This window comes from Podarcis melisellensis, assembly GCF_964234715.1.
Source record: "Podarcis melisellensis genome assembly, chromosome: 5".
In the NCBI taxonomy this organism is placed as follows: Eukaryota; Metazoa; Chordata; class Lepidosauria; order Squamata; family Lacertidae; genus Podarcis; species Podarcis melisellensis.
In genome coordinates this window covers 73,651,092-73,672,279 of record NC_138537.1, presented here as the reverse complement: position 1 = coordinate 73,672,279, position 21,188 = coordinate 73,651,092, and the positions used below count along the sequence as shown (strand labels likewise).

The window sequence follows — 21,188 nt, the reverse complement described above, 5'->3', positions numbered from 1 at the left end:
ATGCAGTTTTTCTTTCCATTCCAGCAACCCCAGTTCCTCTTTGCACCAATTCCCACTTTTCATGACATGGGCATGACATTGCATGAGGCTGTCATCCAAAATAGCATCCCGGTAGGGAATTTTCCCTTTCCATACCATGTAGCACCACTTACCCTGTGTCATAACATCATTCTGCTACCTTTGCTCCCATTGCACATCACTGTCTAATGGGAGCAGCAAAACTGCACCACAGAAATGATGTCAAGAGATGGGGAAAGTTGCATGGTAAGTTACATAGGGGGAGAACGTGACACAGACCTGCCCAATTTGAGCAGCAGCCCTGTGTTTCTTGCTGCCCAAACTCAAGACAGTCCCCCCCCCCCTGCAAATGAGGCATTACAGTATGAATACTTCCCTCTTGGAAATACCCTGGCTAATTCATCCAAGAATTCAATTTGTCATTCTGGCACTTGCTCTATGCTGGTAGTTCGTATCTGCAAGAAAGGGGGGGGGGAAACCAACCCAAAAAACCCTTCAGGCATTTTTCACACATGAAGCTTAAAATGCACCTCTAAGCTTCTCACATACTGGCTTGTGTTATGCCTGAGTTGTTAATGTGGAATGGGAAATGGGTGAGAAGAAATTTAATGTACGTTGCAGCCAATGTAAATCTGCCGCTCACAATATGGACTGATTTCAGCTGTTTAAGCATCATGTGAGAAAATGCTTTAAGAACTCTTTCTCCGTTCTGCCATCCTGAACCAATGAGAGTCCCTGGTTAACACCAAATATGTTTATCACTGGTCTCTGTATTTGCACTTTGCACTGCTACAGTGCCACTCTACTTCAGTTACTCCCATACAGGAGGTCATCCGGGGGTTTTATTCTGCAAAACCTCCCAGGCTCCCTCCCCATTTTTAACTACGGCTTCCACACATTGTGGCATCAAGACATGGATTTTATGAACATGCTTCTTTACCACTTTAAAGCAGAAAGCAAAAAGTGACAAGCCGAGTTTCTTTTAATGTTTCCATGTATGGTTTTGTGTTTTTTGTGTGTTTTTTTAAAAAATAAGTCTCCTCTCTGGGGGTTGGGGGGCACATAATTCAGCAAGAAGGGGGAAGACCACGACCACAACTCTCATTCATTTCCATTGGGAATTGAAAGCTTCCCACTGAAGAACTAAGTTTTACTCAAAGTAGAGCTGCCGGAATTAAGTAACCTAAGTTAGCCATGCCCGTAAATTTCAATGGGTCTATTCTGAGTAAAACCCACAGGATAAAACCCTTGGTGCTTAGGTAAGCCCCTCTGAGAACTGAATCCTATACATGAGTTTTCACAACCAAGAAAGCCCTTTCTCAAGTCACCACCCATCTAACCTCTGAGATGAGGTCAACAGAGAAGAGCCTCCTTCACAAGCACCCTGTGAGGTGGGTTACCGTTCGGCTAAAATATAGTGATTAGCCCAGGATTGCACTGTGGCTGTGTGGAAATGTAAATATGGGTCTCCTCATTTTTTGTCAGACACGCTCAAACCACAATACCTCAAGAATCGCCTCTTCCCGTATGAACCGACCCAGACCCTATGGTCATCATCCGAGGCCCTTCTTACTCCTGAATGGATGCAGCTTCTTCTCACAATATGAAGTACCATATTTTTTGCTCTATAAGACTCACTTTTTCCCTCCCAAAAAGTAAGGGGAAATGTGTGTGCATCTTATGGAGCAAATGCAGGCTGTGCAGCTATCCCAGAAGCCAGAACAGCAAGAGGGATTGCTGCTTTCACTGCGCAGCGACCCTTCTTGCTGTTCTGGCTTTTGAGATTCAGAATATTTTTTTTCTTGTTTTCCCTCTCCAAAAACTAGGTGCGTCTTGTGGTCTGGTGCGTCTTATAGAGCGAAAAATACGGTAAGTTTGTTGTGATGTATTTTTCTATAGGCAAAACATGACACTTCGACAAGCAATGAAACAGCTTTTAAATAACGCTATAGGTGTGGGTTGCAATTATATCACTGAATTGTGGGGCAATTCTGCAGTGACAGGGTAACATTACATTTTGAATGGTATCTATATTTTCATAGAATATCTCATATGAGTATGTGTTATAAACTGCAATCCTATTCACCCTCACCTGGGAATAAGACACATTTAACTCAATGGGACCTACCTCTGAGTAGACATGCACAGAATTAGCTGTTCTAAAAGCACAGAACCTTAAGGTTTTATTACAGAAAAAAATACTTTCCATACTACCAAGTAGGTTCATGCTTTGTTGGCATGCGTCTAACTAGCCACTAGGTGGCAAAATTGCCTTACTTCTCAAAATGGTTTTGTTTTTTTACGGTGTATTTAAACCGTAAACAGCAAGTTACATCCAGGGCTTGAACTAACAGAGATTTTTTTGTAGGTCTTCCTGTCTGATTTCTTCATCTAAAGCTACAAAAACAGAGTTTATTTTAACAGCACTGAGATTGTATTTTAGCACTGGCTTTATTCCGAAATGCTTGTTTAGTGAACAGCCACAGCTCACACATATACAACTATCAGCTTGTGTAAGACAGAAAACAAAATGAATCCACTATTTTACTCACAAAGTAAAATCACATGAAAAAGAAAGCAAGAAACCCAGTGAGACGCAAGCTATTACTGCAAAAACAAGGGACAGGAAGAGATTTTTAAGAAGCATTGTGAAAATAAACAAAATGTATACATTATGGCCAGATGCATTAAAAGAAATATCCATATTATATCATCAACTACAACAAATTTGTGTTGTAGTTGACTCACTCAGCAAAGCACATGCTTTTAAAATCCCATCAAATTTAGAAAGGCAGATTTGCTATCAAACACAGCTTACAAGATGTAATTTCGAAACACTCTGCGGGGTCTCCAGATCAAATCTGTGTGGGTGAAATGAAGCAAAGGGGTTCTCGAAACCACAAGCTTTGACAACAATGAGCAAAAGGGATTCAGTTCAATTAAGTGTTTCAGTGTCTGCTCGAGTTCCTGATTAACAACTTTAGCTTCTTTCCATTAATGCTGGAGAGACAGTGAAGCATCAGACATACACACAGACAAAAAAAAAGCAGCAGTACAAAAGGCATATGGGGAACTATTAACACACATGAAACAAGCTCTGTACAAAATGGCTTCTATCATCAACCTCTGCCTGGCAGCATCCTCAAGGGGTGGTTGCTGCTGGTTACATCCTCTCCTCTTGGACCAGTTGTCTTCAAAAAAAAAAAGCCACTAGAGAGACAACTAGATGCCTGGCACTAAGAGCCAGAATTGACAAGGGCTGGCTCAGTGCACTGCATCAAGCCTTTGGCACAACGGCTGTCTTTGCAGCCTTTCTAAATGGATTAAATTTCCTTCCTTCCTCCACAAAGAAACGTAGCTGCACATAATTAGAGCTGTGTGGCTATTTTGTTAGTTTGAACCTAAGGCTTCTGAAAACATGATGGTTTTATTTGTTTTTTTGCTGGATCCTCATTCGGTTTTTCAAAAATTTCAGCACCCCTTTTGGAAGTGTTTTCACACTATTGCAATTACTTAATATGCAAGAACAAACAAACAAAAATTCGCTTCCAAGAACCCTTCTCAAAATGCTTTTCTGCAAGCTTTGGTGTTGTACATTTTTGAGACGAGCATTTACTAAACATTCAAATGTTTCTCAAAACATTTGTTATCTGCATTTGACATCCAATCATATACCAATCACTTCAGTAATTAGTAGCTGACCCTTGACAGTACCTGATGACATGCTGTGGCCTTTAATGGTATTTAATATTCAACACCTGACAACTTATAAGACTGCGTGTTGACCTTTGCCAAAATCAAAATATAGATGCCAATAAGCCTACACATTTTAACTGATGGTAGTGAGTGGGTGAGGCTAGAATCATATTCAAAGTCTGAATTCAGATTGAAAGAGCTATATTTGAAAATTGTATGGTAAGACGATGTCATGGACTGGCTGGATACAGAGGGGTGGTGGGAGGAACCAGCTGGGGAACTCTCAAGGGAACTCCCAGGAGAAGAAGGCTCAGAACCCAGGGATTGGAGAAAGACGGAGGATGATGCGTGATCAGAGGGAGCTGACTGGGATGAGGGGGAGGCGTCGGAAGCTGAAGAGGTAACAGGGTTTAGTTAGCAGGAAGAAGCTGTGTTAGAGAATAGTCCAGACTCAGAAGCAAGGGAGGCAGGGGGCCAGGAAGCAGAGAAGAGGCAGACTGCAAAAGAATCCAGTCTGCTGCAACCAGCTCCCCTAGTCTCCCAGAACCCACAGAGGTATGAAGAGGGTGGAGCAAACAGACAAGGCATCCGAGTCTCATATTGTTTGGGGAGAAGGAGGTTTGGAGAGCTGTGGGGAGGTGGAGACCTTCAGTCATCGCAACTGCCTCACTGGGGCAAGATCTAGTGGGAAGAGCTGCTGGGCTCTTTAGGCCTGAGCTGTTTTGTTTCTTTGATTAAAGAGTTAACTTCACTGCCAACCTTGTGACTTATTGCCGGCCTGCTCATGACACCCACCCTGATACATTGAATTTCAAATGCTTGTGAATTTTTAGTTGGATTCTACTGCTACTTGTGACTCCCCGCACCTCAGTATAGATACCGTATAGATCTTACAGTATTACCACTATTTGGTGCACAGTATTTGCCAATAGCATTTAGTTCACACTGCATGATGACAGGGTCCCACAAGGATTACCAGTGATGAGTGACGGCAACATTATTTAAAAAGGTGCACTAAGCATCTCTCTCTCTCTCTCTCTCTCTCTCTCTCTCTCTCTCTCTCTGTGTGTGTGTGTGTGTGTGTTTAAAACAGTCTCAGAAGGCTTACATTTACTTATTTACATTTAATTTACATTTGGCATCAAAAGTTGTGTGCCAAATCATTATTCATCATTTGCATATTGCACATGGCGCTTTAAAGGCAACCCAAAGAGCTTTCAATCTAAATGCTGATGGTGGTGGAATCAAAGGAAAGAGGCAGAATGGAAAGAAAATAGATAATGAAGGATGGCCGTGAGCAAATGCAATTGCTTATGTGCAAGCTGAGCTACAGTTGTGTATGAGAACTATAGGGTTAAATTGAAGGCTTGATGGGAAAAGCTTTTTAAGATCACGTATGTATTCTGACATTTGGGAACCTCTGTTACCACTCAGGCACCTCTCAGGCATGCAATATCTAAATCTTTCACTAGGTATCTTAAGCAAATTAGTCAGACAAATTAAAGAGCTCTCCATAACCCTTACGCTTGTTTCTGGTTAACTGGCAACCGTTCTTCTCACATCTGACAAAGACAAGCCTGTCTAATAGATATGCAGCAATGCATTCCTTGGGAAATCCCAACAAATCAATTCCTTTACATTTGCAGCCAGCCTAAATTAAATGGTATGGTTGACTTCGGTTAGGCAGGGGTTGTTTATATTGCCTTGTTTATTTTGCATATTTTTCACTGTTCTAAAGGAATATTTACATTTTTTTCACCATTTATCATTTAACAATTTTTGTATGAGGCGATTCTGACTACTTTGGTCATCATCCATATGCTCACAGGAGCAAATTCATACAGACTAAACTGAGAACCCATTTTTAGCACAACCTACACACCTCCATTGTCTCACCTGTCTGTACAGTACATTTAGCACCCAAATATTTTATACATGCACGATCCACTTCTCTCTCTCCCCCTTCACCCAAATACTTCTTCTCTTTCCCAGCTCATTCAGGGTGAAGCTAAGCTGCCACAAGCACAACACAAGATTACTTATTCGTGGTGAACATACTTTCTACAAAGCTTTCAAAAAACAGGGGGCTAAATGTGATCAGCACAAATTAAATATTTAACACAGGGGATGCAATCTTTTTCAGCCATAGGACAACTGTGTGGAGAGAGAGCATGGTGTGTGAGGGTTATTGTTTTCGTTTGTTATTACGGTATGTATTTTTGGGTTTTTATATTGTAAATCGCTCTGTGATCTTCAAATGAAGGATGGTATAGAAAAATTAATAACAACAACAACTACTACTACATCATATAAATGCCTAGAAGGGCCTATTGTTACTCTTTTCCTAGAAGCCTCTGATAACAGCTCCTCCTAGTGATAATGTGAAGTCAGTGTGCTTTGCCCAGGACGATTCTCAGCCCATAAATCCTCAGGACCAGCAGTAAGCTGGGTGACTTATTTGGGTGATATATTTGAGGAGGAAGAGGGGGTAAATGTTCAGGTTTCAAACTACCCAAGGCTGCTTGCTATCCTAGGGACAGCAGATGTCATATATTAAGTCAGTGTGGCGCAGTGGTTAAGAGCGGTGGACTTGTAATCTGGTGAACCGGGTTCGCGTCCCCACTCTTCCACATGCACCTGCTGGGTGACCTTGGGCTAGTCACACTTCTCTGAAGTCTCTCAGGCCTACTCACCTCACAGAGTGTTTGTTGTGGGGGAGGAAGGGAAAGGAGAATGTTAGCCGCTTTGAGACTCCTTAGGGTAGTGATAAAGCGGGATATCAAATCCAAAATCCAAAGTCATTTAGTGGTGCCAGAGTACTGTGCCTTTAAATTCTCTGAAACTTTGCTTAAGTAATGGTGCTTCCGCAGTCTTTCTGCCTTGCTTGGGGATGTAGTGAGCATGGACCTTGTCTCACACTAGGAGCTCTCCCAGGTGCTGAAGAACAGAATTACTTACTACCTGGAGCCTGGTCCTGCTGCTAAATGACTCCCTCTGAAAGCCAGTCCCTGCCAGGCTTCAACTGCACTCTCCAGAACGTGAAAGTAAAAGTGTTCCATATAATGCTTTTTTTTCCTGGGGGGGGATGCAGGGGTACACATACCCCTAAACATTTTGTGAATCTTTGTACTTTTGTCCATTTATTGTATTTATTTCTCCCAATTTGAACTATAAAATGGTGATTTTATTGAGTCCAAATGAGAGTACCCCTAAACATTGTTTTTAGAAAGAAAGAAAAGCACCGGTTCTATCTAAATGAACCATGTTGCTATTAAGAGGGCAGGATGAAGCCAGCTTTGCTCCCACTCCCTGAGGCCTTTCTCCTTTGAGTTTTAGAATGGATTAGGATGAAGTCACCCCAATAAATCCCCAGTAAACCCTTTCTATATGCTCTCCCAGCACATAATATTAATGAAACAGTTTCCCCCTTGGTAATCCTTCTCATAGCTAGCTTTTGGAATACACCTAAGGTTATTTTTCTCCCTCAAACAAAATTAAGTATTTAACCTGTACATCCTAATAGGAAATTAGGTGACAATAGCAAAAAGATTGTGCCCAAATGTCACATCTATCAATTTTATTAAACTATTTGTGTTGCCTGCACTCCCCCCTCTCCTCAGCAAAATTAATCAGTTCCGTCACTCTGTTGAGTTTTTTTCCCCCCTTAAAGAAAAGGATGCCTGTGAATCACTGAAGACAGCAATAATACATTTAGACTTGACGATCCTACGAAAATGTGAACACCTGGGTAATGATACATTTTTCATGCGTAGGTGGATTTTTCTGGAAAAGAATGACACCACCAATTACAGTATTTGGATTAACATTAAGATTCTCTTTCTTAGGTCTGACATCAATTCAGATTTATAAGAAAAAGAAATGCATATGTCTGAAGCGGCTATTCTAATGCCTCTTCTTGGACACAAGCACAAGGGCTGTAGCTCGGGGGCAGAGCACAATCTCTACATACAGAATGTCCCAGATTCAATTCTCAGCACCTCCAGGTAGCACTGGGAATATTTCTTGTCTTAAACCCGGGAAAGCCAAGGCCAGTGAGCACTGATAAACTAAACTAGGTGAGCAGATTCTCTGACAGTATAAGGAAGCTTCTTATGATCTTGCAAGCCCTTTCAGGCGCATGTATTTCAGAGTTTTCCTCTTTGTTTTGCCAAGCAACCCCTTTCAGATTTACAAGTCCATGCAAAGTCCTACACAGCTGGTAGTGGGAATGGTCCTCACAGCAAGATAAAATAAAACAAAAACAACCCTGGAAGGCACATTGCAATTAAGCTGGAACCAGCTCCTCTGACTTGCCTTTTATTTCTAGATTGCCAGTGCCTCTCCAATTTGTCTCCTTTCAATCTGATGTGTGGCACTTCTAAAGTCCCCAGCTGTGAGATCACTCCATTCAGGAATCCCTCTAGGGGGGGAAATCACATTCGAAGAACTGAGTGGCACATCCAGTAAAATCACATGGTAGGGTCTTTATTAGAATGCACCACTCCAGACTGCAGGTGAAGGTTGCATTGTGGTTGGTTTTTTTAATGCTCCCTGTTCTCCCATATGGTGTACATCAGAAAGCTTTTAAGCCTAGTCCTTTCCCGGGTATGCTAATTTTCCACATGCAAAGAAGCTTTCTTAAAAAATGCACACAAGGGAGCAATACAAAAATGAGAGCCCTCACTTGAATTGCTATGATCTCAGAAAGACTGCCTTGCATTCCTCCTTACAAACATGAAGAGCAATGGTGAAAAACTATTCACTGTTCACCTCCTGCTTCTGGATGTAAAAATCACCACAAGTTTCTTAATTTCAGACATGGAAGCCCCTAGATACAGTACATCAGAAAATGAGAAAGGGGCTGAGGCTCTGTATCTCTCTTACAGCTGTGTAACAGCTGCAAAACGTCTTGTCAAACCTCCTTGCAATATAGATGTGATGATAAGGAAGGTTTCACTTGCTGATCACTGCCTATCAGGTAGTCGATAAAGGAACAGAGACCGTTTATAAAAAGGTGGAAATCTTCAGTACACAAGGCTTTAATATTTATATCTGTAAAATGTTATACCTGTTCAGATATGCTGCATTTAAAAGCAAACAGATTTGTGGAAGTGAGGCAGTAGTCAGATGAGTAAACAAGAAAATGCTTGCAATGACACTCCACTTTTGCCATGTTGTTGTTGTTTTTACTCTCACTGTGCTCAGAGAGTTGTCATGTGGCAGCAGAGAGAGAGAATCATCATTGTCATCTGCTATATGGTAAACTGCCCTGCGATCCTCAGATGAAGGGCAGTATAGAACTTAAAGTAAACAACAACAACAGAGCTCTAGAAACAGCACAAGCAGCTCCTGTTGGCTAGCTAGCCTTGACACAGTATCGGCCAACTGCTGGTCTTTTCCCTGAGGAAAAGGACCACAGAGCTCAGTGCTTGAGTATGTGCTTTATAAGCAAAGGTGCCAGCTTCAATCCTTGGGATCTCCAGGTAGGGTTGGGTAGTATCCCTACCAATTAGCATGGACAATACTGAGCTGGATGGGCCAATAGTCTGATTTGGTACAAGGCTGCTTCCTTTGTTCCTACGTTCCTTAGCAACATGATTTGTCAAGCGTGGGCTTGCCCGAAAATATATCTGACAATTGCGGCTCCCACAGAATCTCTGTCTAGCAAGTGTAGGCTCCCAAAGAATTCAATCTGACAGTTATTTTCAAAGAAATTCAGTTTGCTAGACAGTCGTCATTGATGGTGTCATCGTCTGTGGTGCCACTCTTCTCACATTCACTCCTGCTATGAGACGAGGAGACAGAGATCTGCGAAACTGTAGCATGGTTTCTGCAGCAAATCAATCAAGCAGGTGCTAGAATACCTTCAGAATTAATTTTGGCGCAGATCCACTGACTTATTTAAAATATGTCTCTTTAGCAGCACAGAATCTACAACTGGAAAGCGGATGTAACCAATTCTGGCAGGTAACTCTATAGTCTTGAGAATTCAAATTGCATTGCATTTTTGGCATATAATTTTACTGTGTTTTGAGGTAATGGAGTTGTAGCCATAGCACAGAGCTTGACAGCATAGAATTGTGATTTCCTGCACACACACCCAGCTGTTCATACCAACAGAGAAAATTTGCACTGTTAAAATAATCAGATTTATTTTTCCTTAAATCCAATAAACAATGGTTTGGATATGTGGAACAGATGGCTACAGATAGTGTCCTCATTAGTATCAAGTGAATGCAGTACCAAACAGAGAGCAGTCCTATAAGATTGTAAGGGCACTCAGTATCTCCACATCAAGTGATCATGTGAAATCAATGTGAAATACTACTATTGCTCCCCATGTGCACCTGTGGTTCTGTGAACCTAGAGAAGAGGTAAGAGAAGAAAACTTCAAGTGGTAAAGAAAAGTTTGTCACTGAAGAACCACATGCAGTTTCTTTTCTGTTACTCACTACAGCTTTCAGTTTGCAAGGCACAGCCACATTGGCCATGCAGACCTCTAATGCTAAACACTCCAGCAACATGTTAGAGTGCAAAAGTCCAATGCTGGGGAGGAAACCTAAGTCGATACCTACAGTGAACAGAAGAAGAGCCCTGCCCAAAGGTCTGTCTAGCACAGCATCCTCTTGGATAGGATGGCCACCAAATCAGGTGGTTTTAAAAGAGGATTAATTCATGGAGGGCAAGGCTTTCAATGGCTATGAGTCATGATGTCTATATTGCCTCCAGTATCATAAGCATCATGACCTCCATCAGGGAACATGAGTGGGAGAGATGTCCTGCGTGTAGACTTCCCATAGGTATCTTTTTGGCTAGTATGTGAACAGACTAGGTGGGTCTTCGGTCTGAACAAGCAAGGTTCTTTAATGTTTAGGGCAAGACTTTTCAATATTTGCTGCAAAGAAACAATTTGATCCACAGAGGAAAATAGCCAGATCCATGAGAATATATTGCCTCAACAAGGCAAGATTTGGTATTTCCTATGTCCTAAACCTCACTTATAAAAAAAGAGAGCAGGAATTTCATTCGTTTCTTTGGTTTGGTTTTGCTTACTGCTGCAGGTACATATGTACAAAGGCACAACCTCCCTGTCACTACAATTCATGTCTGTCCTCCAGACACCCTTTCCCTCCCCTTTGCCCTTTTCTTCCACTGGATTTCCTCCTGGCTGATTTAATAGGCTGCAATTGCCCTACAGCCTTCCATGCAGTGACATCATTGTAACGCCAGCAGTGCAGGCCATTTCCTTGTTACCTTTCGGTCAACATGCCTGAGTGAGAATAACAAGCAGCGGCAAAAGCAACCTTCTCCCCCCTCCCCAGCTCCCAAACAGCGGCATAGGGAAGGGGGATTCACATCCTCATTCTAAAAGGTGAAGGGGAAAAGATGCAGTAGAATGTAGCCTAGAAGTTCTATTATGACTGCCGGATTTGTTGGCATATGAATGGGAGCAGAACATGCAACATGAGTAAAAATGCCCTGGATCAAAGATTCACAAATGAAACAGAAATATGCCAGTGAAACTGGTAGGACATAATTAAGAATCGCCTTGAACATATAGTCATCTAACAATTTTAATGGAAAAGGATATACCATCCCAGTTTATATATTATTGTTTTTCAAAGATTAGCAGATTTTAAATGAGAGAGCAAGTGAGACAGATTCAGCCATGAATATTCTTGATCATACAGTATTGCTATTCACACTTACTATCTGGGCCTTGCTTCTATTAAAACTAACATATACAACTACTTCTTGCTTGCCCATAAAAAAGCACTGAGAGTCAGTAACGGCTTTCTTTCTACGCAACAGCTAGTTTCCAATGCCCCATCACACTCTGGCAAGGACAACAAAATGGAGCAAAGAATGGGGCTATTCGGGTGCCATTAACCTGCTTGAGAAGACCCGCACTTAGTTGTGTGGGAAAGAGTAAATGAGCTGCCATTCATCCCTATGGGGAATGGTAAAATGCTGCACAAAGTTTGCAAGGAAGACAATGCCTGCTTTTCACTTCTGCTGCTGGGTGCTCTGGCCTCAACTCCACTGGCAGTCCCATGGGGACACAATATACAACACCAGGGGTGTTGTTAATCCTTTGGCCCACTCTGTGATCTTTATGTTTCCCTGCTCTGAGTCCACCAAGCAGCTGTAGGGGGTGTGAGGACATGTGAGTGCCATCACCCCACACTTCAGCTATGTGGGAGGGAGAGTGGAAGCAGGAAGGGAGAAAGCTACAAAGGCACTGGGCCACATCCTGTGAACTGGTTCCTCCACCCTGGTCCAAATGCCTCTTGGAAACTCCTTGTTCCCAGGGCACTGTATATGGGAAATGGCTGCCTCTACAGGCAATTACTCTTAAGTGAGATGGGCGCACAACCCCAGAGTCTGTCAAGACTGGCCCGTACGGGCAGGGGTACCTTTACCTTTACCTTTACAGGCAATTACAATGACCCAGGAACCCGAAACAGTAATTTTCCAAGGGCATTTGAGGCTTTAAACTGTTGATTATGGGAGCAAGTTAGCAGCTCTGCCAATTAATTCTAGTGGGCAGGTGAGAGAATAAGTTTACCCAGATGGACGGCAGGGGCAGAACTGCTTGCAAGAGGGATGCAAATGTTCCCAGGTGGTGTCATGGCATGCTTGGACAGCAACAACATTGTCTTGGCCATGAGGACACCTTGCTGGTGAAGACTGAACATACACATTTGGTCTGCTGGGTGAATGTTATCTGGAGGCTCGCCATCACCCAGAGGGAGAATGAGGAAGACAAGTTCAAGATCTGTACTAAATGGCTGAGCAGCAACATCTACTTGCCCCGCAGCTACCCATCTCAGACCTGCACCACCAGTTCATATACCTGCTCAACTACCTTCTGAAAGGTCAGGCTGAAGTGTCATAGTCTCCCTCTGCTCCAAGGCTTGCCACTGGTCCTATGTTTCTCCCTCTCCTTACAAAAACTCACTTAGCGTCCTTTGTGAGAGGCTGTTAACTCAGAAGGAAGCTCCAGTGAAGTGGTACTTTCTTGCACAATGGAAGGATCAGGGCATAGTATGGAAGCCTTTTCACCTTATTTCCATTTAAGTCACCAGCTGAGACTTAACTAGCACCCAGTTTTTCCCATTCCAGTAGTTATTTCTAAATTTGCATATATACGCATCAATTAGCATGCACACGCTTTATGCAAATTTTTGTCCTATGGGTGTGCGCCTGAAATCTTTAAGAGCACACCTGCCAAGATCCTGCAGTGTAAAGGTCCTTCTTCTAAGCATGCTTCTAAACTGTCAATTTTCTAGTGTAATTAATAAAGTCTAAAGAAGCAAAATGGGGAAATGGCTAGTGTTCAAACACTACAATTTTCCCTCTTCTGTAGGGAGCAGTAAGCTTTTCGCACCTTTAACTCCTGGCATTGCTTCTCCCCGGACAGTGGAAATTGCAGAAATAATGCAACATATCTCTTCCTGTGCAGTGTAAAGGAATTTTATTAGCATCTGAGTTCTGTATTTCTAGTTAGTACTCTCAATTTCTTTTAAAAAGCAAAGCAGGGCTAAAATTAAAACCATATTTTTGTGTGTGCGTGTGTGTGTGTGTGTGTGTGTACAACACAAATTCAATGGACGATCAGCTGAAGGACAGCTAATATTGAGGATGACACATTTCTCCCTTAACCTTAATTCACTTTTTCTTCTGCAGATTGCCCTGGGGCCTTTAGCTTTTCCGTCTTCTCTTATTAACACTAGCTCATAGCTGCCAGACAAATGGAATCTATCACAAAGTGTATCTTAGAGCCCTACGGTTTCTGTTTTCACAGGGAAGAGCCATCACTGAGAATGAAGTGGAAGGGGAAAGCTAGTGAGAGGGAAGAATTGCCTAAAGTGCGTGTATTTTCACATTTCAGAGCTGCGGTGTTAGGCACTGTTACACAACCAAGAGATTTATTTTCATCCAGTTTTGACAACCTTAAGGTATAATAGGGTTGTTGTTTTTTTGCAGAAAGATATTATGTATGACAACTGTTTCCAAACTGTGTGGCTCTGTTACTAATTTTGGGTGGGGAGGGGAAAAAATTACAAGTAACCATCAGTGTTGTTGTTGCTGTTGTTATTGGGGTTTGTTTTTTAATGTAGCGGTTACCAAGGAAACCAAAAACTCCACATTTCAATAGGTAGCACATCTTGATTCAGTGCTTAATCCCCGGCTACAACAGCAGTTGATGGATGTGCCTCAACATACCCCTGAAAATGAAGGAAACTAGGGCAGGGGAAACTGCTGACTTACACTGAAAAATCCCGAGACACTGGCAGTTCTGGAAGTTGCAAACAAGTAACATGACCAGTGTCCATCAAGAACCCTGAAGGTGAGATACTGCCCAGTCTCCTGGAGCTTATAGCGCAATGTTAAGGGTAGTGAGACAAGAAATAGCCAGTGCTCAGTGGTGGCCAATGTCATCCCAGGCTTTGGAATGCTCTCCCCAGGGAAGCTCACCTGGGACCCAGTTTACAAGCTAAAGGCATCTTCTGTTAGGTGATGTGTAAATTTAATAAATAAAAATAATGCCTAGTTAAGGAGTCTATGAGTGGGTATTATGTATACACTGCTGAATGCCCAAATAGGCTTCAAAGTGATTTTCAAAAGTCAACTGCACAAACATTAGAATTTGAAGCCCCATAAACAATCCCATTAAAATGTTGTGGTGGTGGTCGTCATCATCATTATTAAATCCATTTAAAAATGCAACAAAACAACTCAGCAATTAAAACTCTGGTGGAGAACAGCATGTGTTTATCCCTCTGGTCTAACGGTCCTTAGAATGAACCCCACAGACCCCACCCAGAAGCTTCTGACACATGCCTATTGGAGCCCATTTATGCTATCACAAAATGTCTCCCTGAAATGCCAAGGGGTCATGAGGTGAAGCTTTGAGAAAATCAAGCTTGACAGCAGCATTTGAACAGACTCTCTATGCTGAAATTCAAGCAGCTTAAGCATTCAGCCACCCCCCCCCCCATGAGACACCAGAAAAGGGATAATAAATCATGGATTGTGTTAAAATACACAAAATAAGTGGCATCCCTCAGGGGCCAGTTCCAAGGTCACTTTTGTGAGCTTCATTAGCAAAATGAGAGGGGGGAAACAGATCATCCCACACACCACTTCTGCTCCCCTAACAAATTAAAATAACCTTTGTGGATGAAATCTCTCATTGAACTCTTTTTAGGTTTCAGGTATCCAGGTTCATGGGCCGGCAAAAACCTTGGGCTAGGGGTAGATAAATAGACTGAAGGAAAAAGGCTGAAGGTCAAAGAAAAGCAGGGTAAAGGTAAAGTATCAGGTTGAAGGCTGTAGTCTGGTGGGCACAGAGGAAGATGCGAGGAACTTTCCTGTTTAAAGTAAGATAGTGCAGCAGTTCTAGGAGACTCATTTCATCCAGAGGCACCAGATTGGTCCTCTGGTGTCATGTGACCTTTCAGGTCTTGAGATCATGGTCTGTGGTATGACTTCCTTTGATGGACCTGCCTGAACTTCACTCTTTTGGCCAAAAATGCTGGAAGACACAGACAGCTGGAAGAAAATGCTAATTTAAAACAATTAGCAGATGTAGACTATGGCTAGTGGAAAACTATGGTTCAGCATTGTGGCTGTTAAAACCTTTGAATACGGTATCAGTCACAGAAGCTTCAGAGTTCGTTATGGTGTTTAATAGAATCACAGGATTGTCGAGTTGGAAGACCCCTGAGGATCATCTAGTTTAACTCTCTGCAATGCAGGAATATGCAGCTGTCCCACATGGGAATTGAACCTGTGACAATGGTATTTATCAGCACCATGCTCTAACCAACTGAGGTGGTTTCAGAACTTCCTTGTTTCCTTCTCATCTTGCTTAGGTGGAGTTGGGGGACCAGCAACATTTGAATAGCCACACGTTTCTCATCCCCGTGTTAAGGGAATGATGTGATCAATTTCTCAAATCATGGTCAAAGCTTTAAGATGGTGGCAGGATTTCAAAGTTAGCTTCTGTTCGGTCTGCTTAGATGAAACCCAGTAAGAATGAGATATTTACCTACAAGACAGAATAACTCAGCTAAGTAAACTTGCACCTGACACTTTCGTTTCCCAAAAGCCGCCCACATGTCCACTAGCATGATGTGAACTATTTGGGATGACTCAAGCTATTGATTAATGCAACTGATTAGGCATCACTGGAAAAACTGGAAACATATATATCAAATTATATTTGAAGGCCACCTCTGTCTCATTTAAGGATTGCTGTTTTTCTGTGACTCATCATGATAATCACCAATGTCAACGCAAGTGCTCCTAAGCCACATCTAAGTGAATAGTGAACAGAACCTTTAAGTGAAACAGCCTCATTCTTTCTCCATATCCCACCATATTCATACAGATTTAACAGAACTTGCCACTGGAACCCTTTTCCGTGAGAGGCCTTTCCACCACCACAGTTGTGATACAGTCAATATTGGAACTCAGATTTGGGGGGGGGCCCTCGTGAAAGTTCTCAGTGGGGTCCCCTCAGTGAGGTGGGATGTATAAACTGAGAATTCTCTCATTCTGCCTCTGACATTGTGGGATGCCCTTTCAAAGGTAAGCCTGTAAGCGCTCCAATTGGAGAATAGCCTCCACCAAAGGTGTCATGGACTTTGAAGAAGCACAAACTGAGGAAGAAAGGGAGAAACTTGCTAAGAGGAAGGCACGTTTGGCAAATCCTCACCACGATCAACTCCCACCCAGAAACCTATATCCCCACTGTGGAAGGATGTGTGGATCCAGCATTGGCCTCCACGGTCACTTACAGACACACCATTAAGACCACATTCATGGAAGACAATCTTACTTGGCTACAAGTGATTGCCAAAGAAGAAGATGGCAGCATAGAGTGGGGGGCACTGGGCCCTTTGCTTACTTTGGGACACTGGCAGATGCCTGATCCCACAACCTTTGAAGCTATCCCTGCAGTCTTATGCTATCCGCATCCCACTACTACCACTTCTGGACAGGCATTTGTCCTTCAGTGCCTGTGGTTCACTGTCAAATATGAGAGTTGTAGAAGTCACTGCTGGGATCCATAATTTCTCTTGTTGTTCAGATATAATCCTTTTAAAGCATAATAGTGCACGATATAGAGCATAAAGCACATTTAATTTGGTATCTAAGTCAAGGGGGTGGGGAGACACTAATTAGAAACCTCTCGTTAGGGAGCTCGCTCTAGCTGGCTGTTGACACCAGTGATGCTGACAGGAGGGCATATTCTCAACATGCATGCAATAATGTGCTTCACATTACTTTAACATCCTCTCCATGTGTTATTTTAATTGAGGTCTCACAATTTTTAATGTGTTATTTTTATCCCCCATCTCGCAAAACTACAAAGCATATTGTAGCAACTAGTCAATTTGCATCTTGGTCAACGACAACACAAGTTAGCAAAAAGTGTGTCTTAAGGCAACAGCACATATTAAAAAATAAATACACGTTATAATAAGCCATGTGGTCATTTTCTGCCCCTGAGGACTATCTAACACATAATGGCTCATCAAAATATTGTATCTGTGAGCTACTTTTGGAAGAGCTTAGGCCCTGTAAGCCCTTGCCAGTCCAGTTGCATCTCTATCATTTTAAAGGGTGCATCTCAGAATAATATTATTGACTGTCTCATGGCACAGACAATACACATGTACTAGTGTTGTTTTGGATCAGGTTTCTTGGGGAAGGGAGAAAGAGGGGTTGGGCAAGTTATAGAGGGGTTGCAGTGAGCTGTGTGGGAATGAGGGAAGGGTTTGGGGGGCAAGCTGTGAGGGGATGGGGATGGGAGTTGGGCATGTTACTAGGATCTGGGGTGAGATGCGAGCACCTTAGGGATGAGCTATGGGGGTTGGGGCGAGATGGCTGAAGGGCTGGTGTGGGTGCAGGCAGGCATGGGGGGGGGCAATGCAAGCAGGCACAGCAGCCCCTAGAAGACAACATGAAGTTAAATGGCCTAACCTGATCTAAGGCAATTACCAATGATCAATTAGGTTTACAGAGAGTGGCAACAATATGAATCATGACAGAGACACTCTCACACAGCACGGATCGAAGAGCAGTAATTATTAAGGAAAGATCAAGATTTCTTTTTCCATTTGCCTGAGCTTGGATCCTTGAAAGAGAACAAGGAGGCAATAAGCAAGAGGCAATCCCTAGAGGCACAAGGTCAGCCACTCTCTTGCTTTTGTCATAATAGGGACTACTAATGGTAAGCAGCCTCTCCTGCTCCCACATTAACTGATGACAACAGCAGCCTTGAGTCATGATAGGGTTGCCTAGAGCGCCCAAGGCTTGCCCCAGCCTGGTTCAGTGTGCTCTGGTTTCTTGTCAAGAGAAACCACTGGCTTTTGAGACACTTAGGAGCCTGTTGCTCACAGTATTCTCCATCATTGTCAGCTGAGAGTGCAGCCAATAATATATGCCCACCCATTCCATCACCAGAGGTATCAGTTCTCTTTCTTCTTTCAGGAGTGCAAAGTAGTTTCAAGGTGGGGAGAATTCATCTTGACTTAAGTTTTCAACTCTTTGGCTATCTGGGAGGCCACCTGTAGGCTATAACCATCACAGGCCAGACCTCCTACCAGAGGAAGCTAATTCTACATCCTTCTGAAACTGGTAAGTATTGCATATGGTAGTCTAAGCATCCTCTTCTTCTATTTTGATCATGTTAACACAGAAGAGTAATCCTTCTAAAATTAGGAATCTGCTCTAGCAGTAGCTTGGTGGGTTTTTGGTTTCTTTTCTAAGAAAGAATGACAATGAACTAAGGTCAGGGATCCGTATTATCTAAAGATGCCAATCTGCGCATTTCCTCCCAGAAGCCTGCATTGGAATGACTTGCACTTGCTTGTTTAACTTTTATCAGCTTCTGCAGAATATTAACATTTTCCTCCAAGGCATTCAGTCATTTGGATAAAGGGCCATACTTTACCCCCTCAATGTCCTCAGGCCTCTTTCTCACATGGAAAGCTTCCCCTATCCCAGCCAGCTGTGATGGGAGCAAATTATCTATTCCCAGAGTCAATGAAGAGAGGAGGTCAGTGACCTAGAAGGAGAGGCATGTAGAAATTCAACAGCTGCCCTTGGCAACCCACAACCTTTGGGCAACTGGTAGGAAAAGTCTCATTTTTAGAAAGAATGTTGAGCATACACTCAGAGAATGAGAAGGGGGACATTTTCTACTCATTTGTTTTTATTTCTGGCAAAAATAATTCAGGCTGTTATACATTTAGCTAGGCTAATGTGGTGGATGAGATCAGTTGATTAGCAGAGCATTTTATTTTCATAATATGCAAATTGCATTGTGGGGAATTGGGGATCCTAGACATAGCATCCCTAGATGCCATAATAAACTCAGTGAAACTCTTTAGAGGCTTACTGTAAAGCATAGATCTGGTACATTAGACAAAGCGACTCAAAATGTTTAATACTGGCATGACAGAATAAGGCCCTGGAAAGAATTAAGCACTACACAGTAGCTCATGGCGTTACTGGATTCAACATAAAAAGGTTTTTGTTTTTGAGAAAAGGAAGTGCCAAACAAAAGCGGTAACTGCAAAACCTTCAGAAGCTGCACCTCTCTGACTATACAAAACACAATTATCTGGCAAAGCACTTGTGGTTTTAAAGAACTGGATCACCTTCTATTCTGATATTCAGGTTGAAGAAATACTATTCTGTAAATTGTGCATATTGAAGAAGGAGTATGCAGAATACTGGATTGTAGCACCATTTAGAACGTATCGGATGGAAATCTTTTCCTGCTCTTGTGTAACAAGCTAGACCATCGAGGCAGTCTCATTCTGATGCGTTAACACATAGTGTATTGTTTTGAGCTGGGGAAAGGAGAATTCAAAATATGGCATTTCCCCACTTGTGGTCTCAGGTGGTCATATAGAATTCTACCACCCCAGTCTACCAGCTAATTTTGTATAACCCCGTAGAACAGCCATAACAATTTACAGTATTGGCATGTTCACTAGTTGAGGTGGTACTGCCTTCTCACAAGCCTGCTTATTAACATTTTCACATAAGGAGTTGTTTGAAAGCATTAAAAATGAAAATAATGTTTAAAAACACCAAATGTCAAGGTGGAAAAAATTGCAAGAAGAAAAGCCATTTAATTCAGAGGTGCTTCACTGAGGAGACATGTAAAAATTGAAGTGATATATAAGGTGGTCAACATCTAAAATCCATCTAAGTGCAGCCATACTTTATCAGCCTGCTTTTTTTAAAAAAAAGTCAGGTTCATTTCACAATAAAAATTGGGGAGCTGTGGATCCTAGATGAAATGAGGAATTAAGTGTTTTCTCTTTGATTGTGTTTTAAAGACATATTTTAAGACAAAAACAAATGTACAAGCAGGATGGTGTCTGGTGCTTTCTCTCCCCTGCAGGTTTGTTCAATGCATATTTTCATCTTCATGGATCAATACATTGCACAACACAGTGAAATATTTGAGGTTCATTTAAATGAAATTGCAAAATATTTCAGGAATCAGCTTCATTTCCTTTCTGTGCCACCCTTCCTTTCCCAATAAAATGTTTACAGTAAAGTTGCATTGATGCTCTTCCCCTCACTTCTGCCACCACCTCGGGTCATTCCCTCTGCCCTTCATAAGTATCATTCTTATAACACACACACGATTTCTACCAGGGTGACCCAAGTTCCATGACAAGAATAGCTGCATCCTAAAATTTGAATTTCTCTTATTTTGCAGATTCTACAACTTGTACTACAGTGGAACCTCTACTTACGGACATAATCCCTTCCGGAGGTCCATCAGCTGGTCGAAACAGGGTGCTAGAAGAGGCGTCTTGTGTGCGTGCGTATTCGGCGGTAGTGCGCTTTTGTGCATGTGCAGATGGCAGCAGCCGCTCCTGCGCATGCACAAATTGCGGCAAACCCAGTGTTTAGTTCCGGGTTTGATGCAGACACAACTTGGAACATCTGCGAGACAAGGTGTATGTAAGTCGAGGTTCCACTGTATTTCTCAAAACGAATCTACTTCTTCTACTTACAGGGAGCTATCCTGGGCACTGAGGTTCTCCCAACTACTGGAAATCTACTGGGATTTCGGCAGGTATTGCCTATGCACTCCCAAGCATCTCTTTGCAAAATGTTATGTGGCGTTTCTCATGAAGAATAGATGTTACAGCCAGGTGTGGAGAGGTCAATGGCCTCCCATGTGAATAAGTTAATAACATTTGGCTGCTGCCAGTATGTCAAAAAGAGAATGATGGCTCTACAGAGAATTCTCCAGGATTTCTCTTGCATCTGGTCTGTATCCTGTTGCTGTAATGACTCCCTATTTTTTAAAGGCACTTAAGGCACATAAAGACAACAACGTGTACTTTTTGCAAGAACATTGTGTCTGAAACATTTCAACCATGATTTAACTAGAGTGCACTAAGCAATTATTATGTTACAATGAT

The 21,188-nt window shown here is 42.4% G+C and overlaps 1 protein-coding gene across 1 annotated transcript in view; it reads right to left on the bottom strand.

The window, feature by feature from the left end:
• ANK3 (ankyrin 3) overlaps positions 1–21,188 on the bottom strand; it is a gene marked incomplete at its 3' end in the record, with an annotated part of 355,068 nt that overhangs the window by 213,184 nt on the left and 120,696 nt on the right. The gene's annotated exons all lie outside the window — the stretch shown is intronic.